Here is a 17,324-nt window from a genome sequence, read left to right as displayed (position 1 = left end):
ACAGCAGTGATCGCTACAGGGACAATTTTGAAGACATCAGCCGACTAAGAGGTATGAAAAATGTGTTACCAAACTATTTTTCAGAAAAATACGGTACTGTAATTTCGTCTTATGGTATGCCACATAATGATGAGCTTGGAATACCGTCCGACAGTAACTTGTTTCCACACTGGCTTAGTTGGTGTACTTGACATGCACGCTAGCCATATTTATATCAGCGTACATGTAAAGCATCACCAATGACAGCAGTGACACGCACAGGTACAACAATGAAGACATCAGCCACTTGTGAAGCATGTACACTAGGTAAGCAAAATATTTTCCAAAAAAATTCGGTAGAGTATGCTCGTCTTATGAGATGCCACAGAATGATGAGCGTGGAATGGCGACCAACTGTCACTTGTCTCAACACTGCCTCGGTTGGTGTACTTTACGTGCACGCTAGTCATATTTATATCAGCGTACATGTAAAGTATCACCAATCACAGCAGTGACAGCTACAGGGACATTAATCAAGACATCAGCCACTTACAAAAGTACGTGCATTGGGTAAGAAAAACATTTAAAAAAATACGACACAGTAAGCTCGTCTTATGAGATGCCACATTGTGATGAGCGTGGAATGGCGACCGACTGTCACTTGTCTCAACACTGCCTTGGTTGGTGTACTTTACGTGCACGCTAGTCATATTTATATCAGCGTACATGTAAAGCATCACCAATCACAGCAGTGACAGCTACTGGGCCAATATTCGAGACATCAGCTGAGTATGAGGTATGAACAATGTGTTACTAAACTATTTTCAGCAAAAATACGGTACATTAAACTTGTCTTATGGGATGCCAAATCAAGATGACCAGGGAATGTCGCCCGACAGTCACTTGTCTCCACCCTGCCTTAGTTGGTGTACTTCACGTGCACGCTAGACATATTTCTAATAGCGTACATGTAAAGCATCACCAATCACAGCAGTGACAGCGTCAGGGACATTAATCAAGACATCAGCCACTTACAAGGTATGAACACTGGGTAAACAAAACATTCAAAAAAAAAACGATACAGTAAGCTCGTCTAATGAGATACCACATGATGATGAGCGTGGAAAGGCGACCGATAGTCACTTGTCTCTACACTGCCTTGGTTGGTGTACTTTACGTGCACGCTAGTCATATTTATATCAGCGTACATGTAAAGCATCACCAATCACAGCAGTGACAGCTACTGGGCCAATATTCAAGACATCCGCTGACTATGAGGTATGAACAATGTGTTACCAAACTATTTTCAGCAGAAATAAGGTACATTAAACTTGTCTTATGGGATGCCAAATCAAGATGACCAGGGAATGTCGCCCGACAGTCACTTGTCTCCACCCTGCCTTAGTTGGTGTACTTCACGTGCACGCTAGACATATTTCTAATAGCGTACATGTAAAGCATCACCAATCACAGCAGTGACAGCGTCAGGGACAACAATCATGTCATCAGCCACTTATGAAATATGTAAAATAGGTAAGCTAAATATTTTCCAATAAAGTACCAAACAACAAGCACGTCAATATGGAGGTCAAAAAAAAGATTACGTGTGGAAAGTCGTGCTGATTGTTTCTAAAATATACACTGCCTCACTTGGTGTACTTTACGTGCACGCTAGTCATATTTATATCAGCGTACATGTAAAGCATCACCAATCACAGCAGTGATCTCTACAGGGACAATTTTCAAGACATCAGCCGACTAAGAGGTATGAAAAATGAGTTACCAAACTATTTTTCAGAAAAATACGGTACAGTAATTTCGTCTTAAGGTATGCCACATAATGATGAGCTTGGAATACCGTCCGACAGTAACTTGTTTCCACACTGGCTTAGTTGGTGTACTTGACATGCACGCTAGCCATATTTATATCAGCGTACATGTAAAGTATCACCAATCACAGCAGTGACAGCGTCAGGGACACTAATCAAGACATCATCCACTTACAAGGTATGAACATTGGGTAAACAAAACATTTAAAAAAAAACGATACAGTAAGCTCGTCTTATGAGATACCACATGATGATGAGCGTGGAAAGGCGACCGATAGTCACTTGTCTCTACACTGCCTTGGTTGGTGTACTTTACGTGCACGCTAGTCATATTTATATCAGCGTACATGTAAAGCATCACCAATCACAGCAGTGACAGCTACTGGGCCAATATTCAAGACATCCGCTGACTATGAGGTATGAACAATGTGTTACCAAACTATTTTCAGCAGAAATAAGGTACATTAAACTTGTCTTATGGGATGCCAAATCAAGATGACCAGGGAATGTCGCCCGACAGTCACTTGTCTCCACCCTGCCTTAGTTGGTGTACTTCACGTGCACGCTAGACATATTTCTAATAGCGTACATGTAAAGCATCACCAATCACAGCAGTGACAGCGTCAGGGACAACAATCATTTCATCAGCCACTTATGAAATATGTAAAATAGGTAAGCTAAATATTTTCCAATAAAGTACCAAACAACAAGCACGTCAATATGGAGGTCAAAAAAAAGATTACGTGTGGAAAGTCGTGCTGATTGTTTCTAAAATATACACTGCCTCACTTGGTGTACTTTACGTGCACGCTAGTCATATTTATATCAGCGTACATGTAAAGCATCACCAATCACAGCAGTGATCGCTACAGGGACAATTTTCAAGACATCAGCCGACTAAGAGGTATGAAAAATGTGTTACCAAACTATTTTTCAGAAAAATACGGTACAGTAATTTCGTCTTAAGGTATGCCACATAATGATGAGCTTGGAATACCGTCCGACAGTAACTTGTTTCCACACTGGCTTAGTTGGTGTACTTGACATGCACGCTAGCCATATTTATATCAGCGTACATGTAAAGTATCACCAATCACAGCAGTGACAGCGTCAGGGACACTAATCAAGACATCATCCACTTACAAAGTATGAACATTGGGTAAACAAAACATTTAAAAAAAAACGATACAGTAAGCTCGTCTTATGAGATACCACATGATGATGAGCGTGGAAAGGCGACCGATAGTCACTTGTCTCTACACTGCCTTGGTTGGTGTACTTTACGTGCACGCTAGTCAAATTTATATCAGCGTACATGTAAAGCATCACCAATCACAGCAGTGACAGCTACTGGGCCAATATTCAAGACATCCGCTGACTATGAGGTATGAACAATGTGTTACCAAACTATTTTCAGCAGAAATAAGGTACATTAAACTTGTCTTATGGGATGCCAAATCAAGATGACCAGGGAATGTCGCCCGACAGTCACTTGTCTCCACCCTGCCTTAGTTGGTGTACTTCACGTGCACGCTAGACATATTTCTAATAGCGTACATGTAAAGCATCACCAATCACAGCAGTGACAGCGTCAGGGACAACAATCATGTCATCAGCCACTTATGAAATATGTAAAATAGGTAAGCTAAATATTTTCCAATAAAGTACCAAACAACAAGCACGTCAATATGGAGGTCAAAAAAAAGATTACGTGTGGAAAGTCGTGCTGATTGTTTCTAAAATATACACTGCCTCACTTGGTGTACTTTACGTGCACGCTAGTCATATTTATATCAGCGTACATGTAAAGCATCACCAATCACAGCAGTGATCGCTACAGGGACAATTTTCAAGACATCAGCCGACTAAGAGGTATGAAAAATGAGTTACCAAACTATTTTTCAGAAAAATACGGTACAGTAATTTCGTCTTAAGGTATGCCACATAATGATGAGCTTGGAATACCGTCCGACAGTAACTTGTTTCCACACTGGCTTAGTTGGTGTACTTGACATGCACGCTAGCCATATTTATATCAGCGTACATGTAAAGTATCACCAATCACAGCAGTGACAGCGTCAGGGACACTAATCAAGACATCATCCACTTACAAGGTATGAACATTGGGTAAACAAAACATTTAAAAAAAAACGATACAGTAAGCTCGTCTTATGAGATACCACATGATGATGAGCGTGGAAAGGCGACCGATAGTCACTTGTCTCAACACTGCCTTGGTTGGTGTACTTTACGTGCACGCTAGTCATATTTATATCAGCGTACATGTAAAGCATCACCAATCACAGCAGTGATCGCTACAGGGACAATTTTCAAGACATCAGCCGACTAAGAGGTATGAAAAATGTGTTACCAAACTATTTTTCAGAAAAATACGGTACAGTAATTTCGTCTTAAGGTATGCCACATAATGATGAGCTTGGAATACCGTCCGACAGTAACTTGTTTCCACACTGGCTTAGTTGGTGTACTTGACATGCACGCTAGCCATATTTATATCAGCGTACATGTAAAGCATCACCAATGACAGCAGTGACACGCACAGGTACAACAATGAAGACATCAGCCACTTGTGAAGCATGTACACTAGGTAAGCAAAATATTTTCCAAAAAAATTCGGTAGAGTATGCTCGTCTTATGAGATGCCACAGAATGATGAGCGTGGAATGGCGACCAACTGTCACTTGTCTCAACACTGCCTTGGTTGGTGTACTTTACGTGCACGCTAGTCATATTTATATCAGCGTACATGTAAAGTATCACCAATCACAGCAGTGACAGCTACAGGGACATTAATCAAGACATCAGCCACTTACAAAAGTACGTGCATTGGGTAAGAAAAACATTAAAAAAAATACGACACAGTAAGCTCGTCTAATGAGATGCCACATTGTGATGAGCGTGGAATGGCGACCGACTGTCACTTGTCTCAACACTGCCTTGGTTGGTGTACTTTACGTGCACGCTAGTCATATTTATATCAGCGTACATGTAAAGCATCACCAATCACAGCAGTGATCGCTACAGGGACAATTTTCAAGACATCAGCCGACTAAGAGGTATGAAAAATGTGTTACCAAACTATTTTTCAGAAAAATACGGTACAGTAATTTCGTCTTAAGGTATGCCACATAATGATGAGCTTGGAATACCGTCCGACAGTAACTTGTTTCCACACTGGCTTAGTTGGTGTACTTGACATGCACGCTAGCCATATTTATATCAGCGTACATGTAAAGCATCACCAATGACAGCAGTGACACGCACAGGTACAACAATGAAGACATCAGCCACTTGTGAAGCATGTACACTAGGTAAGCAAAATATTTTCCAAAAAAATTCGGTAGAGTATGCTCGTCTTATGAGATGCCACAGAATGATGAGCGTGGAATGGCGACCAACTGTCACTTGTCTCAACACTGCCTTGGTTGGTGTACTTTACGTGCACGCTAGTCATATTTATATCAGCGTACATGTTAAGTATCACCAATCACAGCAGTGACAGCTACAGGGACATTAATCAAGACATCAGCCACTTACCAAAGTACGTGCATTGGGTAAGAAAAACATTAAAAAAAATACGACACAGTAAGCTCGTCTTATGAGATGCCACATTGTGATGAGCGTGGAATGGCGACCGACTGTCACTTGTCTCAACACTGCCTTGGTTGGTGTACTTTACGTGCACGCTAGTCATATTTATATCTGCGTACATGTAAAGCATCACCAATCACAGCAGTGACAGCTACTGGGCCAATATTCGAGACATCAGCTGAGTATGAGGTATGAACAATGTGTTACCAAACTATTTTCAGCAAAAATACCGTACATTAAACTTGTCTTATGGGATGGCAAATCAAGATGACCGGGGAATGTCGCCCGACAGTCACTTGTCTCCACCCTGCCTTAGTTGGTGTACTTCACGTGCACGCTAGACATATTTCTAATAGTGTACATGTAAAGCATCATCAATCACAGCAGTGACAGCTACTGGGCCAATATTCAAGACATCCGCTGACTATGAGGTATGAACAATGTGTTACCAAACTATTTTCAGCAGAAATAAGGTACATTAAACTTGTCTTATGGGATGCCAAATCAAGATGACCAGGGAATGTCGCCCGACAGTCACTTGTCTCCACCCTGCCTTAGTTGGTGTACTTCACGTGCACGCTAGACATATTTCTAATAGCATACATGTAAAGCATCACCAATCACAGCAGTGACAGCGTCAGGGACAACAATCATGTCATCAGCCACTTATGAAATATGTAAAATAGGTAAGCTAAATATTTTCCAATGAAGTACCAAACAACAAGCACGTCAATATGGAGGTCAAAAAAAAGATTACGTGTGGAAAGTCGTGCTGATTGTATCTAAAATATACACTGCCTCACTTGGTGTACTTTACGTGCACGCTAGTCATATTTATATCAGCGTACATGTAAAGCATCACCAATCACAGCAGTGATCGCTACAGGGACAATTTTCAAGACATCAGCCGACTAAGAGGTATGAAAAATGTGTTACCAAACTATTTTTCAGAAAAATACGGTACCGTAATTTCGTCTTAAGGTATGCCACATAATGATGAGCTTGGAATACCGTCCGACAGTAACTTGTTTCCACACTGGCTTAGTTGGTGTACTTGACATGCACGCTAGCCATATTTATATCAGCGTACATGTAAAGCATCACCAATGACAGCAGTGACACGTACAGGTACAACAATGAAGACATCAGCCACTTGTGAAGCATGTACACTAGGTAAGCAAAATATTTTCCAAAAAAATTCGGTAGAGTATGCGCGTCTTATGGGATGCCACAGAATGATGAGCGTGGAATGGCGACCAACTGTCACTTGTCTCAACACTGCCTTGGTTGGTGTACTTTACGTGCACGCTAGTCATATTTATATCAGCGTACATGTAAAGTATCACCAATCACAGCAGTGACAGCGTCAGGGACATTAATCAAGACATCAGCCACTTACAAGGTATGAACACTGGGTAAACAAAACATTCAAAAAAAAACGATACAGTAAGCTCGTCTAATGAGATACCACATGATGATGAGCGTGGAAAGGCGACCGATAGTCACTTGTCTCAACACTGCCTTGGTTGGTGTACTTTACGTGCACGCTAGTCGTATTTATATCAGCGTACATGTAAAGCATCACCAATCACAGCAGTGACAACTACTGGGCCAATATTCGAGACCTCAGCTGAGTATGAGGTATGAACAATGTGTTACCAAACTATTTTCAGCAAAAATACGGTACATTAAACTTGTCTTATGGGATGGCAAATCAAGATGACCGGGGAATGTCGCCCGACAGTCACTTGTCTCCACCCTGCCTTAGTTGGTGTACTTCACGTGCACGCTAGACATATTTCTAATAGCGTACATGTAAAGCATCACCAATCACAGCAGTGACAGCGTCAGGGACATTAATCAAGACATCAGCCACTTACAAGGTATGAACATTGGGTATACAAAACATTCAAAAAAAAAAAAAACGATACAGTAAGCTCGTCTAATGAGATACCACATGATGATGAGCGTGGAAAGGCGACCGATAGTCACTTGTCTCAACACTGCCTTGGTTGGTGTACTTTACGTGCACGCTAGTCATATTTATATCAGCGTACATGTAAAGCATCACCAATCACAGCAGTGACAGCTACTGGGCCAATATTCAAGACATCCGCTGACTATGAGGTATGAACAATGTGTTACCAAACTATTTTCAGCAGAAATAAGGTACATTAAACTTGTCTTATGGGATGCCAAATCAAGATGACCAGGGAATGTCGCCCGACAGTCACTTGTCTCCACCCTGCCTTAGTTGGTGTACTTCACGTGCACGCTAGACATATTTCTAATAGCGTACATGTAAAGCATCACCAATCACAGCAGTGACAGCGTCAGGGACAACAATCATTTCATCAGCCACTTATGAAATATGTAAAATAGGTAAGCTAAATATTTTCCAATAAAGTACCAAACAACAAGCACGTCAATATGGAGGTCAAAAAAAAGATTACGTGTGGAAAGTCGTGCTGATTGTATCTAAAATATACACTGCCTCACTTGGTGTACTTTACGTGCACGCTAGTCATATTTATATCAGCGTACATGTAAAGCATCACCAATCACAGCAGTGATCGCTACAGGGACAATTTTCAAGACATCAGCCGACTAAGAGGTATGAAAAATGTGTTACCAAACTATTTTTCAGAAAAATACGGTACAGTAATTTCGTCTTAAGGTATGCCACATAATGATGAGCTTGGAATTCCGTCCGACAGTAACTTGTTTCCACACTGGCTTAGTTGGTGTACTTGACATGCACGCTAGCCATATTTATATCAGCGTACATGTAAAGCATCACCAATGACAGCAGTGACACGTACAGGTACAACAATGAAGACATCAGCCACTTGTGAAGCATGTACACTAGGTAAGCAAAATATTTTCCAAAAAAATTCGGTAGAGTATGCGCGTCTTATGGGATGCCACAGAATGATGAGCGTGGACTGGCGACCAACTGTCACTTGTCTCAACACTGCCTTGGTTGGTGTACTTTACGTGCAAGCTAGTCATATTTATATCAGCGTACATGTAAAGTATCACCAATCACAGCAGTGACAGCTACAGGGACATTAATCAAGACATCAGCCACTTACAAGGTATGAACACTGGGTAAACAAAACATTAAAAAAAAAAAACGATACAGTAAGCTCGTCTAATGAGATACCACATGATGATGAGCGTGGAAAGGCGACCGATAGTCACTTGTCTCAACACTGCCTTGGTTGGTGTACTTTACGTGCACGCTAGTCGTATTTATATCAGCGTACATGTAAAGCATCACCAATCACAGCAGTGACAACTACTGGGCCAATATTCGAGACCTCAGCTGAGTATGAGGTATGAACAATGTGTTACCAAACTATTTTCAGCAAAAATACGGTACATTAAACTTGTCTTATGGGATGACAAATCAAGATGACCGGGGAATGTCGCCCGACAGTCACTTGTCTCCACCCTGCCTTAGTTGGTGTACTTCACGTGCACGCTAGACATATTTCTAATAGCGTACATGTAAAGCATCACCAATCACAGCAGTGACAGCGTCAGGGACATTAATCAAGACATCAGCCACTTACAAGGTATGAACACTGGGTAAACAAAACATTCAAAAAAAAAAATGATACAGTAAGCTCGTCTAATGAGATACCACATGATGATGAGCGTGGAAAGGCGACCGATAGTCACTTGTCTCAACACTGCCTTGGTTGGTGTACTTTACGTGCACGCTAGTCATATTTATATCAGCGTACATGTAAAGCATCACCAATCACAGCAGTGACAGCTACTGGGCCAATATTCAAGACATCCGCTGACTATGAGGTATGAACAATGTGTTACCAAACTATTGTCAGCAGAAATAAGGTACATTAAACTTGTCTTATGGGATGCCAAATCAAGATGACCAGGGAATGTCGCCCGACAGTCACTTGTCTCCACCCTGCCTTAGTTGGTGTACTTCACGTGCACGCTAGACATATTTCTAATAGCGTACATGTAAAGCATCACCAATCACAGCAGTGACAGCGTCAGGGACAACAATCATTTCATCAGCCACTTATGAAATATGTAAAATAGGTAAGCTAAATATTTTCCAATAAAGTACCAAACAACAAGCACGTCAATATGGAGGTCAAAAAAAAGATTACGTGTGGAAAGTCGTGCTGATTGTTTCTAAAATATACACTGCCTCACTTGGTGTACTTTACGTGCACGCTAGTCATATTTATATCAGCGTACATGTAAAGCATCACCAATCACAGCAGTGATCGCTACAGGGACAATTTTCAAGACATCAGCCGACTAAGAGGTATGAAAAATGTGTTACCAAACTATTTTTCAGAAAAATACGGTACAGTAATTTCGTCTTAAGGTATGCCACATAATGATGAGCTTGGAATACCGTCCGACAGTAACTTGTTTCCACACTGGCTTAGTTGGTGTACTTGACATGCACGCTAGCCATATTTATATCAGCGTACATGTAAAGCATCACCAATGACAGCAGTGACACGTACAGGTACAACAATGAAGTCATCAGCCACTTGTGAAGCATGTACACTAGGTAAGCAAAATATTTTCCAAAAAAATTCGGTAGAGTATGCTCGTCTTATGGGTTGCCACAGAATGATGAGCGTGGAATGGCGACCAACTGTCACTTGTCTCAACACTGCCTTGGTTGGTGTACTTTACGTGCACGCTAGTCATATTTATATCAGCGTACATGTAAAGTATCACCAATCACAGCAGTGACAGCGTCAGGGACATTAATCAAGACATCAGCCACTTACAAGGTATGAACATTGGGTAAACAAAACATTTAAAAAAAAACGATACAGTAAGCTCGTCTTATGAGATACCACATGATGATGAGCGTGGAAAGGCGACCGATAGTCACTTGTCTCTACACTGCCTTGGTTGGTGTACTTTACGTGCACGCTAGTCATATTTATATCAGCGTACATGTAAAGCATCACCAATCACAGCAGTGACAGCTACTGGGCCAATATTCAAGACATCCGCTGACTATGAGGTATGAACAATGTGTTACCAAACAATTTTCAGCAGAAATAAGGTACATTAAACTTGTCCTATGGGATGCCAAATCAAGATGACCAGGGAATGTCGCCCGAAAGTCACTTGTCTCCACCCTGCCTTAGTTGGTGTACTTCACGTGCACGCTAGACATATTTCTAATAGCGTACATGTAAAGCATCACCAATCACAGCAGTGACAGCGTCAGGGACAACTATCATGTCATCAGCCACTTATGAAATATGTAAAATAGGTAAGCTACATATTTTCCAATAAAGTACCAAACAACAAGCACGTCAATATGGAGGTCAAAAAAAAGATTACGTGTGGAAAGTCGTGCTGATTGTTTCTAAAATATACACTGCCTCACTTGGTGTACTTTACGTGCACGCTAGTCATATTTATATCAGCGTACATGTAAAGCATCACCAATCACAGCAGTGATCGCTACAGGGACAATTTTCAAGACATCAGCCGACTAAGAGGTATGAAAAATGTGTTACCAAACTATTTTTCAGAAAAATACGGTACAGTAATTTCGTCTTAAGGTATGCCACATAATGATGAGCTTGGAATACCGTCCGACAGTAACTTGTTTCCACACTGGCTTAGTTGGTGTACTTGACATGCACGCTAGCCATATTTATATCAGCGTACATGTAAAGTATCACCAATCACAGCAGTGACAGCGTCAGGGACATTAATCAAGACATCAGCCACTTACAAGGTATGAACATTGGGTAAACAAAACATTTAAAAAAAAACGATACAGTAAGCTCGTCTTATGAGATACCACATGATGATGAGCGTGGAAAGGCGACCGATAGTCACTTGCCTCAACACTGCCTTGGTTGGTGTACTTTACGTGCACGCTAGTCGTATTTATATCAGCGTACATGTAAAGCATCACCAATCACAGCAGTGACAACTACTGGGCCAATATTCGAGACCTCAGCTGAGTATGAGGTATGAACAATGTGTTACCAAACTATTTTCAGCAAAAATACGGTACATTAAACTTGTCTTATGGGATGGCAAATCAAGATGACCGGGGAATGTCGCCCGACATTCACTTGTCTCCACCCTGCCTTAGTTGGTGTACATCACGTGCACGCTAGACATATTTCTAATAGCGTACATGTAAAGCATCACCAATCACAGCAGTGACAGCGTCAGGGACATTAATCAAGACATCAGCCACTTACAAGGTATGAACATTGGGTATACAAAACATTCAAAAAAAAAAACGATACAGTAAGCTCGTCTAATGAGATACCACATGATGATGAGCGTGGAAAGGCGGCCGATAGTCACTTGTCTCAACACTGCCTTGGTTGGTGTACTTTACGTGCACGCTAGTCATATTTATATCAGCGTACATGTAAAGCATCACCAATCACAGCAGTGACAGCTACTGGGCCAATATTCAAGACATCCGCTGACTATGAGGTATGAACAATGTGTTACCAAACTATTTTCAGCAGAAATAAGGTACATTAAACTTGTCCTATGGGATGCCAAATCAAGATGACCAGGGAATGTCGCCCGACAGTCACTTGTCTCCACCCTGCCTTAGTTGGTGTACTTCACGTGCACGCTAGACATATTTCTAATAGCGTACATGTAAAGCATCACCAATCACAGCAGTGACAGCGTCAGGGACAACTATCATGTCATCAGCCACTTATGAAATATGTAAAATAGGTAAGCTAAATATTTTCCAATAAAGTACCAAACAACAAGCACGTCAATATGGAGGTCAAAAAAAAGATTACGTGTGGAAAGTCGTGCTGATTGTTTCTAAAATATACACTGCCTCACTTGGTGTACTTTACGTGCACGCTAGTCATATTTATATCAGCGTACATGTAAAGCATCACCAATCACAGCAGTGATCGTTACAGGGACAATTTTCAAGACATCAGCCGACTAAGAGGTATGAAAAATGTGTTACGAAACTATTTTTCAGAAAAATACGGTACAGTAATTTCGTCTTAAGGTATGCCACATAATGATGAGCTTGGAATACCGTCCGACAGTAACTTGTTTCCACACTGGCTTAGTTGGTGTACTTGACATGCACGCTAGCCATATTTATATCAGCGTACATGTAAAGTATCACCAATCACAGCAGTGACAGCGTCAGGGACATTAATCAAGACATCAGCCACTTACAAGGTATGAACATTGGGTAAACAAAACATTTAAAAAAAAACGATACAGTAAGCTCGTCTTATGAGATACCACATGATGATGAGCGTGGAAAGGCGACCGATAGTCACTTGTCTCTACACTGCCTTGGTTGGTGTACTTTACGTGCACGCTAGTCATATTTATATCAGCGTACATGTAAAGCATCACCAATCACAGCAGTGACAGCTACTGGGCCAATATTCAAGACATCCGCTGACTATGAGGTATGAACAATGTGTTACCAAACTATTTTCAGCAGAAATAAGGTACATTAAACTTGTCTTATGGGATGCCAAACCAAGATGACCAGGGAATGTCGCCCGACAGTCACTTGTCTCCACCCTGCCTTAGTTGGTGTACTTCACGTGCACGCTAGACATATTTCTAATAGCGTACATGTAAAGCATCACCAATCACAGCAGTGACAGCGTCAGGGACAACAATCATGTCATCAGCCACTTATGAAATATGTAAAATAGGTAAGCTAGATATTTTCCAATAAAGTACCAAACAACAAGCACGTCAATATGGAGGTCAAAAAAAAGATTACGTGTGGAAAGTCGTGCTGATTGTTTCTAAAATATACACTGCCTCACTTGGTGTACTTTACGTGCACGCTAGTCATATTTATATCAGCGTCATGTAAAGCATCACCAATCACAGCAGTGATCGCTACAGGGACAATTTTCAAGACATCAGCCGACTAAGAGGTATGAAAAATGTGTTACCAAACTATTTTTCAGAAAAATGCGGTACAGTAATTTCGTCTTAAGGTATGCCACATAATGATGAGCTTGGAATACCGTCCGACAGTAACTTGTTTCCACACTGGCTTAGTTGGTGTACTTGACATGCACGCTAGCCATATTTATATCAGCGTACATGTAAAGCATCACCAATGACAGCAGTGACACGCACAGGTACAACAATGAAGACATCAGCCACTTGTGAAGCATGTACACTTGTAAGCAAAATATTTTCCAAAAAAATTCGGTAGAGTATGCTCGTCTTATGAGATGCCACAGAATGATGAGCGTGGAATGGCGACCAACTGTCACTTGTCTCAACACTGCCTTGGTTGGTGTACTTTACGTGCACGCTAGTCATATTTATATCAGCGTACATGTAAAGTATCACCAATCACAGCAGTGACAGCTACAGGGACATTAATCAAGACATCAGCCACTTACAAAAGTACGTGCATTGGGTAAGAAAAACATTAAAAAAAATACGACACAGTAAGCTCGTCTTATGAGATGCCACATTGTGATGAGCGTGGAATGGCGACCGACTGTCACTTGTCTCAACACTGCCTTGGTTGGTGTACTTTACGTGCACGCTAGTCATATTTATATCTGCGTACATGTAAAGCATCACCAATCACAGCAGTGACAGCTACTGGGCCAATATTCGAGACATCAGCTGAGTATGAGGTATGAACAATGTGTTACCAAACTATTTTCAGCAAAAATACGGTACATTAAACTTGTCTTATGGGATGGCAAATCAAGATGACCGGGGAATGTCGCCCGACAGTCACTTGTCTCCACCCTGCCTTAGTTGGTGTACTTCACGTGCACGCTAGACATATTTCTAATAGCGTACATGTAAAGCATCACCAATCACAGCAGTGACAGCGTCAGGGACATTAATCAAGACATCAGCCACTTACAAGGTTCGAACATTGGGTATACAAAACATTCAAAAAAAAAAAAAACGATACAGTAAGCTCGTCTAATGAGATACCACATGATGATGAGCGTGGAAAGGCGACCGATAGTCACTTGTCTCAACACTGCCTTGGTTGGTGTACTTTACGTGCACGCTAGTCACATTTATATCAGCGTACATGTAAAGCATCACCAATCACAGCAGTGACAGCTACTGGGCCAATATTCAAGACATCCGCTGACTATGAGGTATGAACAATGTGTTACCAAACTATTTTCAGCAGAAATAAGGTACATTAAACTTGTCTTATGGGATGCCAAATCAAGATGACCAGGGAATGTCGCCCGACAGTCACTTGTCTCCACCCTGCCTTAGTTGGTGTACTTCACGTGCACGCTAGACATATTTCTAATAGCGTACATGTAAAGCATCACCAATCACAGAAGTGACAGCGTCAGGGACAACAATCATGTCATCAGCCACTTATGAAATATGTGAAATAGGTAAGCTAAATATTTTCCAATAAAGTACCAAACAACAAGCACGTCAATATGGAGGTCAAAAAAAAGATTACGTGTGGAAAGTCGTGCTGATTGTTTCTAAAATATACACTGCCTCACTTGGTGTACTTTACGTGCACGCTAGTCATATTTATATCAGCGTACATGTAAAGCATCACCAATCACAGCAGTGATCGCTACAGGGACAATTTTCAAGACATCAGCCGACTAAGAGGTATGAAAAATGTGTTACCTAACTATTTTTCAGAAAAATACGGTACAGTAATTTCGTCTTAAGGTATGCCACATAATGATGAGCTTGGAATACCGTCCGACAGTAACTTGTTTCCACACTGGCTTAGTTGGTGTACATGACATGCACGCTAGCCATATTTATATCAGCGTACATGTAAAGTATCACCAATCACAGCAGTGACAGCGTCAGGGACATTAATCAAGACATCAGCCACTTACAAGGTATGAACATTGGGTAAACAAAACATTTAAAAAAAAACGATACAGTAAGCTCGTCTTATGAGATACCACATGATGATGAGCGTGGAAAGGCGACCGATAGTCACTTGTCTCAACACTGCCTTGGTTGGTGTACTTTACGTGCACGCTAGTCGTATTTATATCAGCGTGCATGTAAAGCATCACCAATCACAGCAGTGACAACTACTGGGCCAATATTCGAGACCTCAGCTGAGTATGAGGTATGAACAATGTGTTACCAAACTATTTTCAGCAAAAATACGGTACATTAAACTTGTCTTATGGGATGGCAAATCAAGATGACCGGGGAATGTCGCCCGACAGTCACTTGTCTCCACCCTGCCTTAGTTGGTGTACTTCACGTGCACGCTAGACATATTTCTAATAGCGTACATGTAAAGCATCACCAATCACAGCAGTGACAGCGTCAGGGACATTAATCAAGACATCAGCCACTTACAAGGTATGAACATTGGGTATACAAAACATTCAAAAAAAAAACGATACAGTAAGCTTGTCTAATGAGATACCACATGATGATGAGCGTGGAAAGGCGGCCGATAGTCACTTGTCTCAACACTGCCTTGGTTGGTGTACTTTACGTGCACGCTAGTCATATTTATATCAGCGTACATGTAAAGCATCACCAATCACAGCAGTGACAGCTACTGGGCCAATATTCAAGACATCCGCTGACTATGAGGTATGAACAATGCGTTACCAAACTATTGTCAGCAGAAATAAGGTACATTAAACTTGTCTTATGGGATGCCAAATCAAGATGACCAGGGAATGTCGCCCGACAGTCACTTGTCTCCACCCTGCCTTAGTTGGTGTACTTCACGTGCACGCTAGACATATTTCTAATAGCGTACATGTAAAGCATCACCAATCACAGCAGTGACAGCGTCAGGGACAACAATCATTTCATCAGCCACTTATGAAATATGTAAAATAGGTAAGCTAAATATTTTCCAATAAAGTACCAAACAACAAGCACGTCAATATGGAGGTCAAAAAAAAGATTACGTGTGGAAAGTCGTGCTGATTGTTTCTAAAATATACACTGCCTCACTTGGTGTACTTTACGTGCACGCTAGTCATATTTATATCAGCGTACATGTAAAGCATCACCAATCACAGCAGTGATCGCTACAGGGACAATTTTCAAGACATCAGCCGACTAAGAGGTATGAAAAATGTGTTACCAAACTATTTTTCAGAAAAATACGGTACAGTAATTTCGTCTTAAGGTATGCCACATAATGATGAGCTTGGAATACCGTCCGACAGTAACTTGTTTCCACACTGGCTTAGTTGGTGTACTTGACATGCACGCTAGCCATATTTATATCTGCGTACATGTAAAGCATCACCAATGACAGCAGTGACACGTACAGGTACAACAATGAAGTCATCAGCCACTTGTGAAGCATGTACAATAGGTAAGCAAAATATTTTCCAAAAAAATTCGTTAGAGTATGCTCGTCTTATGGGTTGCCACAGAATGATGAGCGTGCAATAGCGACCAACTGTCACTTGTCTCAACACTGCCTTGGTTGGTGTACTTTACGTGCACGCTAGTCATATTTATATCAGCGTACATGTAAAGTATCACCAATCACAGCAGTGACAGCTACAGGGACATTAATCAAGACATCAGCCACTTACAAAAGTACGTGCATTGGGTAAGAAAAACATTAAAAAAAATACGACACAGTAAGCTCGTCTTATGAGATGCCACATTGTGATGAGCGTGGAATGGCGACCGGCTGTCACTTGTCTCAACACTGCCTTGGTTGGTGTACTTTACGTGCACGCTAGTCATATTTATATCAGCGTACATGTAAAGCATCACCAATCACAGCAGTGACAGCTACTGGGCCAATATTCAAGACATCCGCTGACTATGAGGTATGAACAATGTGTTACCAAACTATTTTCAGCAGAAATAAGGTACATTAAACTTGTCCTATGGGATGCCAAATCAAGATGACCAGGGAATGTCGCC

The sequence above is a fragment of the Schistocerca cancellata genome, chromosome 4 (assembly GCF_023864275.1).
Source record: "Schistocerca cancellata isolate TAMUIC-IGC-003103 chromosome 4, iqSchCanc2.1, whole genome shotgun sequence".
In the NCBI taxonomy this organism is placed as follows: domain Eukaryota; kingdom Metazoa; phylum Arthropoda; class Insecta; order Orthoptera; family Acrididae; genus Schistocerca; species Schistocerca cancellata.
Note: the sequence above shows the minus strand (reverse complement) of the source record.